This window comes from Oncorhynchus gorbuscha, linkage group LG05, assembly GCF_021184085.1.
Source record: "Oncorhynchus gorbuscha isolate QuinsamMale2020 ecotype Even-year linkage group LG05, OgorEven_v1.0, whole genome shotgun sequence".
NCBI classification, from domain to species: Eukaryota; Metazoa; Chordata; class Actinopteri; order Salmoniformes; family Salmonidae; genus Oncorhynchus; species Oncorhynchus gorbuscha.
In genome coordinates, this window is record NC_060177.1 from 22,068,730 (window position 1) to 22,086,072 (window position 17,343).

The window sequence follows — 17,343 nt, forward strand, 5'->3', positions numbered from 1 at the left end:
CTATCTAGATTCTAAAAGGGTTCTTTGGCTGTCCACAACCCTTTGAATAACCCTTTTTGGTTCCAGGTAGACCCCTTTCTACAGAGAGTTCTACATGAAACCCAAATGGGTTCTACCTGGAACCAAAAAGGGTTATCCTGTGGGGACAGCCAAAGAACCCTTTTGAGTGTAGTCCCGCCCTGGCCTCGCTGACATAGAGGTGTACATAGATCTTTTTTTTATTTTCCTCTACTCTGGATGTGCTGGCCCACGGGCGCCAGTGTGTGTGTTCCACAGCCAGTGCAGTGGAAAGGTCTGGGATGTAACCCAGGACAGAGTCTCCCGTTGTGAGGGGGTTTTCTCTGTTCACCAGCAAGGGCTGACCCCTCTCTCATACCTGTGATTAATGCCAGAGCACACACCTCAGAGGCAGTGTCAACAAACAGCCTGTGTGTGTGTGTGTGTGTGTGTGTGTGTGTGTGTGTGTGTGTGTGTGTGTGTGTGTGTGTGTGTGTGTGTGTGTGTGTGTGTGTGTGTGTGTGTGTGTGTGTGTGTGTGTGTGTGTGTGTGTTGTGACTGGGTGGAGGAGGGTTGGTTCATTCAATAGAGAGATGCATTAAATGATTCCCTGTAGTGTAGAGTTATACAGTTTCCAGTGTAGAGTTATAAAGTTTACAGTGTAGAGTTAGAAGGTTTACAGTGTAGAGTTAGAAGGTGTACAGTGCAGAGTTATACAGTTTCCAGTGTAGAGTTATAAAGTTTACAGTGTAGAGTTAGAAGGTTTACAGTGTAGAGATATAAAGTTTACAGTGTAGAGTTAGAAGGTTTACAGTGTAGAGTTAGAAGGTTTGCAGTGTAGAGTTATACAGTTTCCAGTGTAGAGTTATACAGTTTACAGTGTAGAGTTAGAAGGTTTACAGTGTAGAGTTATACAGTTTACAGTGTAGAGTTAGAAGGTTTACAGTGTAGAGATATAAAGTTTACAGTGTAGAGTTAGAAGGTTTACAGTGTAGAGTTAGAAGGTTTACAGTGTAGAGTTATACAGTTTACAGTGTAGAGTTGTAAAGTTTACAGTGTAGAGTTAGAAGGTTTACAGTGTAGTGTTAGAAGGTTTACAGTGTAGAGTTAGAAGGTTTACAGTGTAGAGTTATACAGTTTACAGTGTAGAGTTGTAAAGTTTACAGTGTAGAGTTAGAAGGTTTACAGTGTAGAGTTAGAAGGTTTACAATGGGGATATATAAGAGTATAAATGTCTCCTAGGTGGTAGGAGAGATACATACTGTAACTGTGTGGGACATTACATTAGCCCACCTTTTCCCCTTCCACCTTTGCCCCTGTCCCACTGCCCCTCCTTCCCCACTGCCCCGTCCCTCCCCAATTTGCCCCCTCCCTCCCACTGACCCTACCTCCCCACTGCCCCTTCCCTGTCCAATTCTCCCCCTCCCTACAACTGCCCCTCCCTCCTCACTGCCACTTCCCTCCCCAATTTGCCCCCTCCCTCCCTGATTTTCCCCCTCCTCCCCAATTTGCCCCTCCCTCCCTCCCCCACCCTTGTCCCCTCAGTCATCAGTCGTTGAGCAGATCCATCAGTCTGACTGTGTCCTCACTAGTGGAGCCGGTAGTGGAGTAAAGAACTGATCATTGTGATGAATGGGAGAGAGAACGTTATGTGACACTTATTTTCCTTTCTCCCCAAAAAATCTTTCAACCAAAATATTAAAGCTGGATGGGATGAGGGGTGGGTGGGGGTGAGAGGGGGATGTTAGGGGTGTGGACAGCGGGGTCTGGTGATCGATGGCTGGGACTCTGAGTTGACCCTCACACTGCCCTTCCAAGGATAAGGACACACATACCTCCTAGTGAGAAACAGTAGGAATAAAGGAAGAGTAAAGGATAACTTCTTATGACAGGTATTGTGTTGTAATGTGTGTGTGTGTGTGTGTGTGTGTGTGTGTGTGTGTGTGTGTGTGTGTGTGTGTGTGTGTGTGTGTGTGTGTGTGTGTGTGTGTGTGTGTGTGTGTGTGTGTGTGTGTGTGTGTGTGTGTGTGTGTGTGTGTGTGTGTGTGTGTGTGTGTGTGTGTGTGCGCTTTCATGTGTGTGTCAGTGCACTCGTGTGTATGTACATGTGTATGCCTGTTGCTGTGTAAATATAACAGAGAGCTGGGTTTGGGCCAGTATGCGTGAGAATCCAGGTACAGACATAACTCACCATGTCAGTGTTGTGTAGTACAAACAGCAGAAAAGCTGAAGAATTTACGCTGGTCCGAGATCAGTAAAAGTATAAACCGCATTAGTGTCTTGAGTTAGTGCTGAACAATAGGAGTGTGGACCAGAGCGGAGTCTGGTCTGGGTGAAAATGTAACAGTTTATGACAGGCCTGGCCACAACTGACCTATTATGTTACCAGAGACTGAGAGAAACAGGCAGAAAGAGAGAAAGAGAGAAAACTAGAAGGAAAGTCAGAGGAGAGACATAGAGTACATGTTTTGTGTTTTTAAATGTGTGCAGGAGTGTGTACACATGTGTGTGTGTATCAGGGTACAGTATATCTCTGAGTGTTTCTGTGTCTGTGAGACATCTTGATATGACAATGTGTAGAATACATGTGTGTTAGATAGATAGAGGTAGATCTGTCTATGACCGCACATTCTCAGAGAAGGTGATGGAGGATTCAGAAGTAACCATGGCCACCAGTGTAAACAAAAAGAACAACAGACAAAACAAACAACCATAAAAACAAGAACATCCAAACCTACCTCCTCATTAACACTTCATTAGTGGCTGAGATACGGGAAAGATAGGAGAGGAAAGAGAGGAGGGAAGAAGCAGGAGGACAGGGCAACGAGAAGGGAGAAGGAGAGAAGAAGGATAAAGAGAGTAGAGGGTGGAGAGAAGGAAGAAAGGATCAGATTAGAGCAGGGGAAAAGAGAAGAAAAGAGAGAAAGTGAGAAGAGGAGAGGCAGGAAGAGAAGGGAGGGGCAGGCAGGCAGGCAGGCAAGCAGGCAGGCAGTGGTGCTGTGCAGCAGTGGCTGTCTAAATAAACAGTCCTAATTGGCTGTGGAGCCCCACCAGTCTGGGGTTTCACTGCCTTTCATCCTGGGAAGGCCAACAGGAAGCTGTGGGAGAGCTGAGGTGAGGCACCTTTCTACACAGTTACACACACACACACACACACACACACACACACACACACACACACACACACACACACACACACACACACACACACACACACACACACACACACACACACACACACACACACACACACACACACACACACACACACACACACACACACACACACACACACACACACACACACACACACACACACACACACACACACACACATTCATGCAGCAAATGAAGCACGTGCACACACACTTAGAGATTTAGGAGTCATATCCAACAGGGTACTACTCGACCGGGCCTCACACTCAGACACACGCATGCATTTGCACTCACACACGCACATGCACATGCACACACACATACATAATTTAATTCATCAGACACTCAGACAACCCACTGCAGAGCAATCTAAATGGATTAAAACAACCTGGCTCCAACTCCCCCATCCGCCCCTCATAGATGAGGATTCAGGATGAGTCAAGCTCAGGGTGAATGGAGTTATGTTACGACCTGGGACTACAAACACACATGAGACATTTAACAGACAACGTCCTCCAGAGCACCAAACAGTCCACTGAAGGCTTGCAACAGTCATGCTACAACTTGATACCTTCCTCTGGCCATACACAACTAGAGTATTTACCAAGGTCACTGGCTGCCTGAATGATCCTACCTTGTGAAATACAACCCTATTTGTCTGCTGAACACATCACTTCCATCAAATCAGTGTTTCCCATTTGATATCTATTACAGCTAATATAACAGAGGACATACAGTGGTGACCTGCTGAACTGCACGGTGTCTCAGTCACTGTCCTTGACCTCTGAGAAAGTGGTATGTATTTGTATATATATGTGATTAGCCTACAGTATGTGTGTGAGGACGGACAGACAGACAGACAGACAGACAGACAGACAGACAGACAGACAGACAGACAGACAGACAGACAGACAGACAGACAGACAGACAGACAGACAGACAGACAGACAGACAGACAGACAGACAGACAGACAGACAGACAGACAGACAGACAGACAGACAGACAGACAGACAGACAGACAGACAGACAGACAGACAGACAGACAGACAGACAGACAGACAGACAGACAGACAGACAGACAGACAGACAGACAGACAGTAAAATGACTTGTTCAGCCTTGAGCCTTTCACTCTGTATTGTGCAGTACAACACACAGGAGAAGATAGCAGTTTGGCCACAGATTCACTTTTCCACTGCCATACATCAGAAGCTATGTAGATCAGATGAAGTCATATCCCCACGTGGACATTGACTGCATACTGTGCGTTGCGTTTTAGGTGTCACCAAGGTTAGATATATAGCTATGACATGGAATAAATAGGATGTGGAAACATTGGCAGAGAACATCTCAGAGGCAGAGAGATGTTTGAACTTGGAGAACTCTGGGAGATGTTCTTGAGGATACAGTGGTGAGTGACTGTCATCTACTTCAAGCAGTTTTGGGGTCTGACCAAGGGACAGGAGAAGGTTTACATCTCATCCATGTGGTTGAAAGTACCTCTTCCCGTCCCTTCATAACCCTCATATTATGGGCTACTTGCCTGTAGTGAAGGTACAACCGTCTACTGATGCTCAGTTGAGCCAGGAACACAAGTGGACCACGATGAGCTGCAGTCTGCACAAGAAGAACAGAAGAATGATAGAGAGGACATGTGATCCCATAGTTTCCATACTCTGGAATGATGTGGTCCCTTCAGAAAGAGAGAAAGAGAGAGAGAGAGAGAGAGGGAGAGAGAGAGAGAGAGAGAGATAAAGAGAGAGAGACATGGAGGCAGAGAGAGAGAGAGACATGGAGGCAGAGAGAGAGAGAGACATGGAGGCAGAGAGAGAGAGACATGGAGACAGATAGAGATACATAGAGAGAGAGAGATAAATAGAGAGAGAGAGAGAGAGAGAGAGATGGAGAGAGAGAGATACATGGAGAGAGAGAGGGAGAGACATGTAGAGAGAGAGAGCGAGCGAGAGAGAGACATGGAGAGAGAGACATGGAGAGAGAGAGAGAGACATGGAGAGAGAGAGAGATACATGGAGAGAGAGAGAGAAAGAGAGAGACAAAGAGCGAGAGAGAGAGAGAGAGAGAGAGAGAGAGAGAGAGAGAGATGGAGGCAGAGAGAGAGATGGAGGCAGAGAGAGAGGGAGGCAGAGAGAGAGAGAGAGACATAGAGCGAGAGCGAGAGAGAGAGAGACATGGAGGCAGAGAGAGAGAGAGACATAGAGCGAGAGAGAGAGAGAGACATGGAGGCATAGAGAGAGTGAGGCAGAGAGAGATAGAGAGAGAAAGAAAGAGAGAGAGAGAGAGAGAGAGAGAGAGAGAGAGAAAAGAGAGAGACATGGAGGCAGAGAGAGAGAGACATGGAGCCAGAGAGAGAGGGAGGCAGAGAGAGAGAGACATGGAAGCAGAGAGAGAAAGGGAGGCAGAGAAAGAGAGAGAGAGACATGGAGGCAGAGAGAGAGAGGGGGAGAGACATGGAGAGGGAGAGAGACATGGAGAGAGAGGGGGGGGGTTAAACCAGGACCCTGGCCCATGGCCCACAGTCAGAGGAAGAGCGGGATTGTGAAATAGGTCGTTTCGGAGGAGTGCAGAGGAACAGGGGGAGGGAAGGATGAGAGCAGTGCTGCTCTCTAGAGAAACCTACTGCTGTTAGTTTTATCTCTCTGCTCTATAAGCTTGCTTTTATAGGCTCAGCCAGTGGCACTGGCCAGGCCTGGGGAAAGGGGAGGAGGAAGGAGAGAGAGGGAGTAAGGAATGAAAGATGCATAGTCTTTTTTATATCATGAATTCATTTGGCCTGCTCAGCAGTGTGTCAAATAATATTTACAACAATATCTAACTACTGTTAGAGTGGGACATAACTCAGCTCCCTCATATCCAGAAGGCTGTAAACTGCTTCCCAACTGTGTCCTCTTAGCCAGCTCCTGGGACTGCATGGTGCACATTATAGTTTAATGACCTTGGCAGCGGGAGGCCGGGAGCTGTAGCGTAGCAAGCTAGCACTAAGAGGCTAAATGTAAAGCAGGCTCTGACCCAGTCACTCTGTCTCTGGGTCTCTCTCTGGATCTTCCAAAGATGTTTGGAGAAGGGGAGGGGGGGGATAAGAGGAGAGAAGATGAGAGGAGGGGAGGGGGATAAGAGGAGAGAAGATGAGAGGAGGGGAGGGGGATAAGAGGAGTGAAGATGAGAGGAGGCGATAAGATGAGAGGAGAGAGGAGGGGATAAGATGAGAGGAGGGGAGGGGGTAAGAGGAGAGAAGATGAGAGGAGAGAGGAGGGGATAAGAGGAGAAAATATGAAAGGAGGGGAGGGGGATAAGAGGGGAGAAGATGAGAAGATGAGAGGAGGGGAGGGGGATAAGAGGAGAGAAGATGAGAGGAGAGAGGAGGGAGGGGGGATAAGAGGAGAGAAGATGAGAGGAGGGGAGGGGGATAAGACGAGAGAAGATGAGAGGAGGGGATGGGGATAAGAGGAGAGAAGATGAGAGGAGGGGAGGGGGGATAAGAGGAGAGAAGATGAGAGGAGAGAGGAGGGGATAAGAGGAGAAAAGATCAGAGGAGAGAGGGGATAAGAGGAGAGAAGATGAGAGGAGAGAGGAGGGGATAAGAGGAGAAAAGATCAGAGGAGAGAGGGGATAAGAGGAGAGAGGAGGGGATAAGAGGAGAAAAGATCAGAGGAGAGAGGAGGGGATAAGAGGAGAGAAGATGAGATGAGAGAGGAGGGGAGGGGGATAAGAGGAGAGAAGATGAGAGGAGGGGAGGGGGATAAGAGGAGAGAAGATGAGAGGAGAGAGGAGGGGATAAGAGGAGAGAAGATAAGAGGGAGAGAGGAGGGGATAAGAGGAGAGAAGATGAGAGGAGGGGAGGGGGATAAGAGGAGAGAAGATGAGAGGAGGGGGGGGGGGATACGAGGAGAGAAGATGAGAGGAGGGGAGGGGATAAGAGGAGAGAAGATGGGAGGAGAGAGGAGGGGATAAGAGGAGAGAAGATGAGAGGAGGGGAGGGGGGGATAAGAGGAGAGAAGATGAGAGGAGGGGAGGGGGATAAGAGGAGCGAAGATGAGAGGAGAGAGGAGGGGATAAGAGGAGAAAATATGAAAGGAGGGGAGGGGGATAAGAGGGGAGAAGATGAGAGGAGAGAGGAGGGGGGGATAAGAGCAGAGAAGATGAGAGGAGGGGATGGGGGATAATAGCAGAGAAGATGAGAGGAGGGGAGGGGGATAAGAGCAGAGAAGATAGGAGGGGAGGGGGATAAGAGGAGAGAAGATGAGAGGAGGGAGTGGGATAAGAGGAGAGAAGATGAGAGGAGGGAGGGGGGAGAGGAAGATAAGATGGGGGGAGAGAAGATGAGAGGAGGGGAGGGGGATAAGAGGAGTGAAGATGAGAGGAGGGAGGGGGGGATGAGGGGATGAGAGGAGGGGATAAGAAGATGAGAGGGAGGGGATAAGAGATGAAGAGGAGGAGAGAGGAGGGGATAAGAGGAGAGATCAGAGGAGGGATGGGGGATAATAGCAGAAGAGAAGATGAGAGGAGGGGGGAGGAGGGGATAAGAGAGAGAGAAGATGAGAGGAGAGAGGAGGGGATAAGAGGAGAAAAGATCAGAGGAGAGAGGGGGATAAGAGGAGAGAAGATGAGAGGAGAGAGGAGGGGATAAGAGGAGAAAAGATCAGAGGAGAGAGAGGGGATAAGAGGAGAGGAGGAGGGGATAAGAGGAGAAAAGATCAGAGGAGAGAGGAGGGGATAAGAGGAGAGAAGATGAGATGAGAGAGGATGAGGGAGGGGGGGATAAGAGGAGAGAAGATGAGAGGAGGGGGAGGGGGGATAAGAGGAGAGAAGATGAGAGGAGAGGAGGGGATAAGAGGAGAGAAGATGAGAGGAGAGGAGGGGATAAGAGGAGAGAAGATGAGAGAAGAGGGGAGGGGGATAAGAGGAGAGAAGATGAGAGGAGGAGGAGGGGAGGGGGGGATAGAGGAGAGAAGATGAGAGGAGGGGAGGGGGATAAGAGGAGAGAAGATGGGAGGAGAGAGGAGGGGATAAGAGGGAGGGGGAGAAGATGAGAGGAGGGGAGGGGGATAAGAGGAGAGAAGATGAGAGGAGGGAGGGGATAAGAGGAGAGAAGATGAGGGAGGAGAGAGGAGGGGATAAGAGGAGAAAATATGAAAGGAGGGAGGAGGGGATAGAGGAGGGGAGAAGATGAGAGGAGAGAGGAGGGGGATAAGAGCAGAGAAGATGAGAGGAGGGGATGGGGGAAAGATGATAAGAGCAGAGAAGATGAGAGGAGGGGAGGGGGATAAGAGCAGAGAAGATAGGAGGGGAGGGGGATAAGAGGAGAGAAGATGAGAGGGGTGGGGAGATGGGATAAGAGGAGAGAAGATGAGAGAGGAGGGGAGGGGGATAAGAGGAGAGAAGATGAGAGATGAGATGAGGGATGGGGGATAATAGGGGATAAGAGGAGTGAAGATGAGAGAGAGGAGGGAGGGGGATAAGAGGAGAGAAGATGAGAGGGAGGGGATAAGATGAGAGGAGAGAGGAGGGGGATAAGATGAGAAGATAAGAGGGAGGGGATGGGGGATAAGAGGAGAGAAGATGAGAGGAGGGGAGGGGGATAGAGAGCAGAGGAAGATGATAGGATGAGGAGAGGGGTGATAAGAGGAGAGAGAGAGGAGAGAAGATGAGAGGAGGGGAGGGGATAAGAGGAGAGAAGATGAGAGGAGAGGAGAGAGGGGGGATAAGAGGAGAGAAGATGAGAGGAGGGGAGGGGATAAGGGATAAGATCAGAGGAGGGGGGAAGATGAGAGGAGAGGAGGAGGGGGATAAGAGGAGAAGAGAAGATGAGAGGAGGGGAGGGGGATAAGAGAAGAGAGAAGATGAGGAGAGGGGAGGGGGATAAGAGGAGAGAAGATGAGAGGAGGAGAGGGGGATAAGAGGAGAGAAGATGAGAGGAGGAAGATGAGAGGAGGGGAGGGGGATAGAGAGAGAGATGGGAGGAGATGAAAGGAGGAGGGGGAGGGGGATGAGAGAAAGGAGATAAGAGCAGAGAAGATGGAGGAGGAGAGGGGGATAAGAGGGGGGGAGAAGATGAGAGGAGAGAAGATGAGAGGAGGGGAGGGGGATAAGAGGAGAGAAGATGAGAGGAGGGGAGGGGGATAAGAGCAGAGAAGATGAGAGGGGAGGGGGATAAGAGGATAAGATGGAGAAAGATGAGAGGGAGAAGATGAGAGGAGGGAGAAGATGGGGATAAGAGGAGAGAAGATGAGAGGAGGGGAGGGGGATAAGAGAGAGAAGATGAGAGGAGGGGAGGGGGGAGGAGAAGATGAGAGGAGGGGAGGGGATAAGAGGAGAGAAGATGAGAGGAGGGGGGGGAGGGGGATGAGAGGAGGGGAGGGGATAAGGAGAGAAGATGAGAGGAGAGAGGAGGGGAGGAGGGGAGGGGGATAAGAGGGAGAGAAGAGAGGGAGGAGAAAAGGAGGGGATGGGGATAAGATAGAGAAGATGAGAGGAGGGGAGGAGGGGAGGGGGGATAAGAGGAGAGAAGATCAGAGGAGAGAGGGAGGGGATAAGAGGAGAGAAGATGAGAGGAGGAGGGGGGATAAGAGGAGAAAAGATCAGAGGAGTGGAGGGGGGGATAAGAGGAGAAAAGATGAGAGGAGAGAGGAGGGGATAAGAGGAGAAGATGAGAGGAGATGAGAGAAGGAGAGGAGGGAGGGGATAAGAGGAGAGAAGATGAGAGGAGGGGAGAGGGGGATAAGAGAGGGGGATAAGAGAGAAGATGAGAGGAGGGGAGGGGGATAAGAGGAGAGAAGATGAGAGGAGGGGGGGGGGATAAGAGGAGAGAAGATGGGAGAAGAGAGGAGGGGATAAGAGAGAGAAGATGAGAGGAGGGGAGGGGGGATAAAGGAGAGAAGATGAGAGGAGGGGAGGGGGAGGGGATGAGAGGAGAGATAAGAGGAGAGAAGATGAGAGAGGGAGGGGATAAGAGGAGAAAATATGAAAGGAGGGGAGGGGGATAAGAGGGGAGAAGATGAGAGGAGAAAGGTGGAGAGGGGGATAAGACGAGAGAAGATGAGAGGAGAGAGGAGGGGGGGGATAAGAGAAGAGAAGATGAGAGGAGAGGGAGGGGATAAGAGGAGAAAAGATCAGAGGAGGGAAGGGATAAGAGGAGAGAAGATGAGAGGAGAGAGGAGGGGATAAGAGGAGAAAAGATCAGAGGAGAGAGGGGATAAGAGGAGAGAAGATGAGAGGAGAGAGGAGGGGATAAGAGGAGAAAAGATCAGAGGAGAGAGAGGGGATAAGAGGAGAGAAAGATCAGAGGAGAGAGGAGGGATAAGAGGAGAGAAGATGAGAGGAGAGAGGAGGGGAGGGGGATAAGAGGAGAGAAGATGAGAGGAGAGAGGAGGGGATAAGAGGAGAGAAGATGAGAGGAGGGAGGGGAGGGGGATAAGAGGAGAGAAGATGAGAGGAGGGGGAGGGGGGATAAGAGGAGACAAGATGGGAGGAGAGAGGGAGGGGATAAGAGGAGAGAAGATGAGAGGAGGGGAGGGGGATAAAGGAGAGAAGATGAGAGGAGGGGAGGGGGATAAGAGGAGAGAAGATGAGAGGAGAGAGGAGGGGATAAGAGGAGAAAAGATGAAAGGAGGGGAGGGGGATAAGAGGGGAGAAGATGAGAGGAGAGAGGAGGGGAGGGGGATAAGAGGAGAGAAGATGAGAGGGGGAGGGGGATAAGAGCAGAGAAGATGAGAGGAGGGGAGGGGGGATAAGAGGAGAGAAGATGAGAGGAGGGGAGGGGATAAGAGGAGAGAAGATGAGAGGAGGGGAGGGGGATAAGAGGAGAGAAGATGAGAGGAGGGGAGGGGGATAAGAGGAGTGAAGATGAGAGGAGGGGGGGGGATAAGAGGAGTGAAGATGAGAGGAGGGGATAAGATGAGAGGAGAGAGGGAGGGGATATGATGAGAGGAGGGGAGGGGGATAAGAGGAGAGAAGATGAGAGGAGAGAGGAGGGATAAGAGGAGAAAATATGAAAGGAGGGGAGGGGGATAAGAGGAGAAAAGATCAGAGGAGAGAGGGGATAAGAGGAGAGAAGATGAGAGGAGAGAGGAGGGGATAAGATGAGAAAAGATGAGAGGAGAGAGGAGGGAATAAGAGGAGAAAAGATCAGAGGAGAGAGGAGGAGATAAGAGGAGAGAAGATGAGATGAGAGAGGAGGGGAGAGGGGGGATAAGAGGAGAGAAGATGAGAGGAGGGGGGGGGATAAGAGGAGAGAAGATGAGAGGAGAGAGGAGGGGATAAGAGGAGAGAAGATGAGAGGAGAGAGGGGGATAAGAGGAGAGAAGATGAGAGGAGGGGAGGGGGATAAGAGGAGAGAAGATGAGAGGAGGGGAGGGGGATAAGAGGAGAGAAGATGGGAGGAGAGAGGAGGGGTAAGAGGAGAGAAGATGAGAGGAGGGGAGGGGGATAAAAGGAGAGAAGATGAGAGGAGGGAGGGGGGGTAAGAGGAGAGAAGATGAGAGGAGAGAGGAGGGGATAAGAGGATGAAAGGAGGGGAGGGGGATAAGAGGGGAGAAGATGAGAGAGAGAGAGGAGGGAGGGGGATAAGAGGAGAGAAGATGAGAGGAGGGGAGGGGGGATAAGAGGAGAGAAGATGGGAGGAGAGAGGGGGGGGGGGGATAAGAGGAGAGAAGATGAGAGGAGGGGAGGAGGGAGGGGATAAGAGGAGAGAAGATGGGAGAGAGGAGAGAGGAGGGGATAAGAGGAGAGAAGATGAGAGGAGGGATTGGGGATAAGAGGAGAGAAGATGAGAGGAGGGGAGGGGGATAAGAGGAGAAGATGAGAGGAGAGAGGAGGGGATAAGAGGAGAAAATATGAAAGGAGGGGAGGGGGATAAGAGGGGAGAAGATGAGAGGAGAGAGGAGGGGGGATAAGAGCAGAGAAGATGAGAGGAGGGGATGGGGGATAATAGCAGAGAAGATGAGAGAAGGGGGGGGATAAGAGCAGAGAAGATGATAGGAGAGAGAGGGGGATAAGAGGAGAGAAGATGAGAGGAGGGAGAGGGGATAAGAGGAGAGAAGATGAGAGGAGGGGAGGGGAGGGGGATAAGAGGAGAGAAGATGAGAGGAGGGGAGGGGGATAAGAGGAGAGAAGATGAGAGGAGGGAGGGGGATAAGAGGGGGAAGATGAGAGGAGGGGAGGGGCGATAAGAGGAGAGAAGATGAGAGGAGGGGAGGGGGATAAGAGAGAGAAGATGATTGGAGGGGAGGGGGATAAGAGGAGAGAAGATGGGAGGAGAGAGGAGGGGATAAGAGGAGCGAAGATGAGAGGATGGGAGGTGGGATAAAAGGAGAGAAGATGAGAGGAGGGGGGGGGGTAAGAGGAGAGAAGATGAGAGGAGGGGAGGGGGGATAAGAGGAGAGAAGATGGGAGGAGAGAGGAGGGGATAAGAGGAGAGAAGATGAGAGGAGGGGAGGGGGGATAAGAGGAGAGAAGATGAGAGGAGGGGAGGGGGATAAGAGGAGCGAAGATGAGAGGAGAGAGGAGGGGATAAGAGGAGAAAATATGAAAGGAGGGGAGGGTGGATAAGAGGGGAGAAGATGAGAGGAGAGAGGAGGGGGGATAAGAGCAGCGAAGATGAGAGGAGGGGATGGGGGATAATAGCAGAGAAGATGAGAGGAGGGAGTGGGATAAGAGGAGAGAAGATGAGAGGAGGGGAGGGGATAAGAGGAGAGAAGATGAGAGGAGGGGAGGGGATAATAGGAGTGAAGATGAGAGGAGGGGAGGGGGATAAGAGGAGTGAAGATGAGAGGAGGGGATAAGATGAGAGGAGAGAGGAGGGGATAAGATGAGAGGAGGGGAGGGGGTAAGAGGAGAGAAGATGAGAGGAGAGAGGAGGGGATAAGAGGAGAAAATATGAAAGGAGGGGAGGGGGAATAAGAGGGGAGAAGATGAGAGGAGAGAGGAGGGGGAGGGGGATAAGAGGAGAGAAGATGAGAGGAGAGAGGAGGGGAGGGGGATAAGACGGAACTAGAAGCACAAGCATTTCGCTACACTCGCATTAACATCTGCTAACCATGCGTAAGTGACAAATAAAATTTGATTTGATTTGATTTGATTTGATAAGAGGAGAAAATGTGAAAGGAGGGGAGGGGGGATAAGAGGGGAGAAATGAGAGGAGAGAGGAGGGGGGATAAGAGCAGAGAAGATGAGAGGAGGGGATGGGGGATAATAGTAGGGAAGATGAGAGGAGGGGAGGGGGATAAGAGGAGAGAAGATGAGAGGAGGGGAGGGGGATAAGAGGAGAGAAGATGAGAGGAGGGGAGGGGGATAAGGGGAGAAGATGAGAGGAGAGAGGAGGGGGATAAGAGCAGAGAAGATGAGAGGAGGGGATGGGGGATAATAGTAGAGAAGATGAGAGGAGGGGAGGGGATAAGAGGAGAAAAGATCAGAGGAGAGAGGGGATAAGAGGAGAGAAGATGAGAGGAGAGAGGAGGGGATAAGAGGAGAAAAGATCAGAGGAGAGAGGAGGGGATAAGAGGAGAAAAGATCAGAGGAGAGAGGAGGAGATAAGAGGAGAGAAGATGAGATGAGAGAGGAGGGGAGGGGGGATAAGAGGAGAGAAGATGAGAGGAGAGAGGAGGGGATAAGAGGAGAGAAGATGAGAGGAGGGGAGGGGGATAAGAGGAGAGAAGATGAGAGGAGGGGAGGGGGATAAGAGGAGAGAAGATGGGAGAAGAGAGGAGGGGATAAGAGGAGAGAAGATGAGAGGAGGGAGGGGGATAAAAGGAGAGAAGATGAGAGGAGGGGAGAGGGGGTAAGAGGAGAGAAGATGAGAGGAGAGAGGAGGGGATAAGAGGAGAAAATATGAAAGGAGGGGAGGGGGATAAGAGGGGAGAAGATGAGAGGAGAAAGGTGGAGAGGGGGATAAGACGAGAGAAGATGAGAGAGAGAGGGAGGGGGGGATAAGAGAAGAGAAGATGAGAGGAGAGAGGAGGGGATAAGAGGAGAAAAGATCAGAGGAGGGAAGGGATAAGAGGAGAGAAGATGAGAGGAGAGAGGAGGGGATAAGAGGAGAAAAGATCAGAGGAGAGAGGGGATAAGAGGAGAGAAGATGAGAGGAGAGAGGAGGGGATAAGAGGAGAAAAGATCAGAGGAGAGAGGAGGGGATAAGAGGAGAAAAGATCAGAGGAGAGAGGAGGAGATAAGAGGAGAGAAGATGAGATGAGAGAGGAGGGGAGGGGGATAAGAGGAGAGAAGATGAGAGGAGAGAGGAGGGGATAAGAGGAGAGAAGATGAGAGGAGGGGAGGGGGATAAGAGGAGAGAAGATGAGAGGAGGGGAGGGGGATAAGAGGAGACAAGATGGGAGGAGAGAGGAGGGGATAAGAGGAGAGAAGATGAGAGGAGGGGAGGGGGATAAAAGGAGAGAAGATGAGAGGAGGGGAGGGGGTAGAGAGGAGAGAAGATGAGAGGAGAGAGGAGGGGATAAGAGGAGAAAATATGAAAGGAGGGGAGGGGGGATAAGAGGGGAGAAGATGAGAGAGAGAGAGGAGGGGAGGGGGATAAGAGGAGAGAAGATGAGAGGAGGGGAGGGGGATAAGAGCAGAGAAGATGATAGGAGGGGAGGGGGATAAGAGGAGAGAAGATGAGAGGAGGGGAGTGGGATAAGAGGAGAGAAGATGAGAGGAGGGGAGGGGGATAAGAGGAGAGAAGATGAGAGGAGGGGAGGGGGATAAGAGGAGTGAAGATGAGAGGAGGGGAGGGGGATAAGAGGAGTGAAGATGAGAGGAGGGGATAAGATGAGAGGAGAGAGGAGGGGATATGATGAGAGGAGGGAGGGGGGTAAGAGGAGAGAAGATGAGAGGAGAGAGGAGGGATAAGAGGAGAAAATATGAAAGGAGGGGAGGGGGATAAGAGGAGAAAAGATCAGAGGAGAGAGGGGATAAGAGGAGAGAAGATGAGAGGAGAGAGGAGGGGATAAGATGAGAAAAGATCAGAGGAGAGAGGAGGGAATAAGAGGAGAAAAGATCAGAGGAGAGAGGAGGAGATAAGAGGAGAGAAGATGAGATGAGAGAGGAGGGGAGGGGGGATAAGAGGAGAGAAGATGAGAGGAGGGAGGGGGATAAGAGGAGAGAAGATGAGAGGAGAGAGGAGGGGATAAGAGGAGAGAAGATGAGAGGAGAGAGGAGGGGATAAGAGGAGAGAAGATGAGAGGAGGGGAGGGGGATAAGAGGAGAGAAGATGAGAGGAGGGGAGGGGGGATAAGAGGAGAGAAGATGGGAGGAGAGAGGAGGGGTAAGAGGAGAGAAGATGAGAGGAGAGGGAGGGGGATAAAAGGAGAGAAGATGAGAGGAGAGGGAGGGGGGTAAGAGGAGAGAAGATGAGAGGAGAGAGGAGGGGATAAGAGGATAAAATATGAAAGGAGGGGAGGGGGATAAGAGGGGAGAAGATGAGAGGAGAGAGGAGGGGAGGGGGGATAAGAGGAGAGAAGATGAGAGGAGGGGAGGGGGATAAGAGGAGAGAAGATGGGAGGAGAGAGGAGGGGAGGGGGGATAAGAGGAGAGAAGATGAGAGGAGGGGAGGGGGATAAGAGGAGAGAAGATGGGAGGAGAGAGGAGGGGATAAGAGGAGAGAAGATGAGAGGAGGGGATTGGGGATAAGAGGAGAGAAGATGAGAGGGGGGAGGGGGATAAGAGGAGCGAAGATGAGAGGAGAGAGGAGGGGATAAGAGGAGAAAATATGAAAGGAGGGGAGGGGGGATAAGAGGGGAGAAGATGAGAGGAGAGAGGAGGGGGATAAGAGCAGAGAAGATGAGAGGAGGGGATGGGGGATAATAGCAGAGAAGATGAGAGAAGGGGAGGGGGATAAGAGCAGAGAAGATGATAGGAGGAGAGGGGGGGATAAGAGGAGAGAAGATGAGAGGAGGGAGTGGGATAAGAGGAGAGAAGATGAGAGGAGGGGAGGGAGGGGATAAGAGGAGAGAAGATGAGAGGAGGGGAGGGGGATAAGAGGAGAGAAGATGAGAGGAGGGGAGGGGGATAAGAGGGGGAAGATGAGAGGAGGGGAGGGCGATAAGAGGAGAGAAGATGAGAGGAGGGGGGGGGGATAAGAGAGAGAAGATGATTGGAGGGAGGGGGATAAGAGGAGAGAAGATGAGAGGAGAAAGGAGGAGAGGGGGATAAGAGGAGAGAAGATGAGAGGAGAGAGGAGGGAGGGGGATAAGAGGAGAGAAGATGAGAGGAGGGGAGGGGGATAAGACGAGAGAAGATGAGAGGAGGGGATGAGGATAAGAGGAGAGAAGGTGAGAGGAGGGGAGGGGGGATAAGAGGAGAGAAGATGAGAGGAGAGAGGGGGATAAGAGGAGAAAAGATCAGAGGAGAGAGGGGATAAGAGGAGAGGAGAGAGGAGGGGATAAGATGAGAGGAGGGGAGGGGGGTAAGAGGAGAGAAGATGAGAGGAGAGAGGAGGGGATAAGAGGAGAAAATATGAAAGGAGGGGAGGGGGAGAAGAGGGGAGAAGATGAGAGGAGAGGAGGGGAGGGGGATAAGAGGAGAGAAGATGAGAGGAGGGGAGGGGGATAAGAGGAGAGAAGATGGGAGGAGAGAGAGAGAGGGGGAGGGGGATAAGAGGAGAGAAGATGAGAGGAGGGGAAGGGGGATAAGAGGAGAGAAGATGGGAGGAGAGAGGAGGGGATAAGAGGAGATAAGATGAGAGGAGGGGAGGGGGATAAGAGGAGAGAAGATGAGAGGAGGGGAGGGGGATAAGAGGAGCGAAGATGAGAGGAGAGAGGGGGATAAGAGGAGAGAAGATGGGAGGAGAGAGGAGGGGAGGGGGATAAGAGGAGAGAAGATGAGAGGAGGGGAAGGGGGATAAGAGGAGAGAAGATGGGAGGAGAGAGGAGGGGATAAGAGGAGATAAGATGAGAGGAGGGGAGGGGGATAAGAGGAGAGAAGATGAGAGGAGGGGAGGGGGATAAGAGGAGCGAAGATGAGAGGAGAGAGGAGGGGATAAGAGGAGAAAATATGAAAGGGGGGGATAAGAGGTGAGAAGATGAGAGGAGAGAGGAGGGGGATAAGAGCAGAGAAGATGAGAGGAGGGGATGGGGGATAATAGCAGAGAAGATGAGAGGAGGGGAGGGGGATAAGAGCAGAGAAGATGATAGGAGGAGAGGGGGATAAGAGGAGAGAAGATGAGAGGAGGGGAGGGGGATAAGAG